Source organism: Elgaria multicarinata, chromosome 10, assembly GCF_023053635.1.
Source record: "Elgaria multicarinata webbii isolate HBS135686 ecotype San Diego chromosome 10, rElgMul1.1.pri, whole genome shotgun sequence".
In the NCBI taxonomy this organism is placed as follows: Eukaryota; Metazoa; Chordata; class Lepidosauria; order Squamata; family Anguidae; genus Elgaria; species Elgaria multicarinata.
In genome coordinates this window covers 60811947-60814630 of record NC_086180.1, presented here as the reverse complement: position 1 = coordinate 60814630, position 2684 = coordinate 60811947, and the positions used below count along the sequence as shown (strand labels likewise).

Sequence of the window (2684 nt, the reverse complement as noted above, 5' to 3'; positions counted from 1 at the left end):
AAAAGAGATTAGCTGGAGAATGTTATGACAGACATGTAAACATAAAACCATTTACTACTTCCCTAATTGTTTCATTACAAATCATGGACTTTTCAGTAGCTTGTTAGACTTTATATAAATCTAGATGCATATCTAATATAGTACTCTATCTATGTTTTCAATATAAACATTATAGTTCTGATTGACATGTGTTGGGAATGATGTAGGAATATTAATACCTTGCCATGCTCTTAAATAACCTAAGGAATCAGAGAATGCTGACCTAAACAGATTGTTGTGTCACCCTATATGATGATTCTTACATAACTTATAATAGTCTGTCTAATCTTTCTGCTATCCCTTGAAAGTGACAGGGAAAAGTAAGTACTTATATTAGACAGAAGTGGTAAACCTCTGACCTGCATGTGGAATTCAGCCTACGGAGGTTCCCAATCCAGCCCTTGGAAGAACCTCCATAGTGGAGCCAGTTCTTGGAGCTCCTCCAAGTACTATCTGAGTCCCGTTGTGCATGGTGTGCTCATTAGAACAATGAGCGATGTGCAAACCTGGCACATGACTTGGCTGGTGCTTGGAGGAGCTTCTCCTCCAAGCGCCTCCCAATTCCCTTTCTCTGTGCAGAGAGAGGCATGGTCAAAAGTAAAATGGGGCAATGATGTCAGAGGAGGGGAGGGTCTTCGGGGTGCCCCTTGGCCCCTGATGTCATCCTGTGTGCCAGAATGGTTCTGGGGATGAATCCACCCTGCCTGCCCGAGACTTGAGATCTGTTGGAGGAGCCCTTCTCCACATCCCACCAGTGCAACACATACGCTGTGATGGGACAAGGGAGAGGGCTTTCTCTGTGGTGGCACCCCGACTGTGGAATGCCCTCCTCTTGGAGGGCTGACCGGCATCAACGCTGATTTTATTCCGGCGCCAAGTGAAAACATGGCTTTTTAACAAAGCCTTTAACGGTTAAATTCACTAAGATGGCACATTGTTTTAACTGTTTTAATTGTTTTCCTGCTTTTAAATTATATATTGCTTTAACTTGGTTCATGGTTTAATTTGTTTTTAGCTGTGTGTATGTATTGTTTCCTACTGTATGCTTTTAATTGTATGCCGCCCTGAGATCTTAATGATATAGGGCAGGATACAAATGTTTTTAAATAATAAAATATAAGAGAAGCATTTCCCCAGTCCCATTCTCCAGGTTGTTTTCTCACTCTTGTCACTTGGAAATCTTCTCCACTTCAGCTAATGAACACTACTCCTGTCCATGACTTATTTTTTTATTATTATTTTTTACAGCACCCGGTATTCCCAGGCGGTCTCCCATCCAGGTACTAACCAGGTCTGACCCTGCTTAGCTTCCGAGATCAGACGAGATCGGGCGTGTTCAAGGTAGTATGGCCGTAGGCCTGTCCATGACTTATGCATTTGCCATTTTCCAAGTTTACCACCACCCACCAATCCAACTAGTGTGTGGGGAAAAACAATTCTGGTAAGTCTAGTCCCAAACCGCCCCCCCCTTTTGACTAAACTTAGATGCAATCCCATAACGTAAGTCTACCTTTCCATACTAAGTGCATGCTTGATCCTTAGCCCCTTGCTGTGCCAAGCAAGAGCCCCAAATACAAGGTTAGCATTTTTGTCAATTTCATCTTTATCCATTTCTATTTAAGATTAAGGGCTTTTCTACATGAGCCATTTATCATGAGCTTGTCAAGGTTGTTTATGGGTTCACAGCATCGTTTATTAGACGATGCTGTGAGCCTCCAGTTTCGCTTCTGTGTCTAACCAACATTTTCAATGAGTTTTTTTAGAGCAGAGAAAATACAGCATTTCATTGTAAAAGCGAAAGAAACTGCAATTTCCTCTTGTTTATTTGCACTATTCTACTATACCACAGTACCAGCTAGAGGTTCTGTAGCAAAAAAGCAGGAAAAGAAACACTACTTGTGTAGTGCTTGAATCACAATTCTGTGACGAAACTGAAAGTAGATACAGCCAATTAAAAGCCTTGTGTAGAAAAGCTCTAAACCATTTTATTTCTTCTTTCTATAACTCTTCAACCAAAAAGACCAGCTTATGACACAGTTAAAGCCACAAAAATAATGAAACTAACAAGCCATTTAACAATAAAAATGAAATTAAGCAACATGGCATTAACGTATACTAGGCCAGGACAAAAATCAAATCAAAAGGACTGAGAAAAATAAGTAAAGTTTTCACTTGATGCAAAAAATAAAATAAAAATAATATGCCAAAGGCTACAATCCTATACACCAGACACCGGCTAGTGTCCTCTGGACATTTTGGACTACAATTCCCATAATTCCCAACATTGCTCAAGTTGGCTGGGACTGATGGGAGTTAATCCAAAACATCTGGAGGACACGGTTGAGGAAGGCTGCTGTGCTATACAATCTTATTTACCTGGGAATTCATCCCATTGAACTCAATGGGGCTTACTTCTATGTATGTGTGTATATATATATATATATATATATATATATATATATATGATTGCACTGAAACACAGCACTAGGTGAGCCTCCCTGGGAAGAATGTTCCAGACTTGGGATGCCAGCACTGAAAAGGCCATCTCTCTGGCCATCCCCCATTTAAATGTTGGGGTTCCCAAAGAACGGCCTCTAACGAAGTTTTGAATACACAGGCAGGTGCATGTGACAGGAGGCCTATTA

The 2684-nt window shown here is 40.8% G+C and overlaps 1 non-coding gene across 1 annotated transcript; it reads right to left on the bottom strand.

The window, feature by feature from the left end:
* Positions 1 to 1278: 1278 nt before the first annotated feature.
* On the bottom strand, positions 1279 to 1397 carry LOC134405224 (5S ribosomal RNA). Its single transcript, XR_010025950.1, has one exon. It is a non-coding gene; the product is annotated as a 5S ribosomal RNA (ribosomal RNA).
* Between the last annotated feature and the right edge of the window lie 1287 nt (positions 1398 to 2684).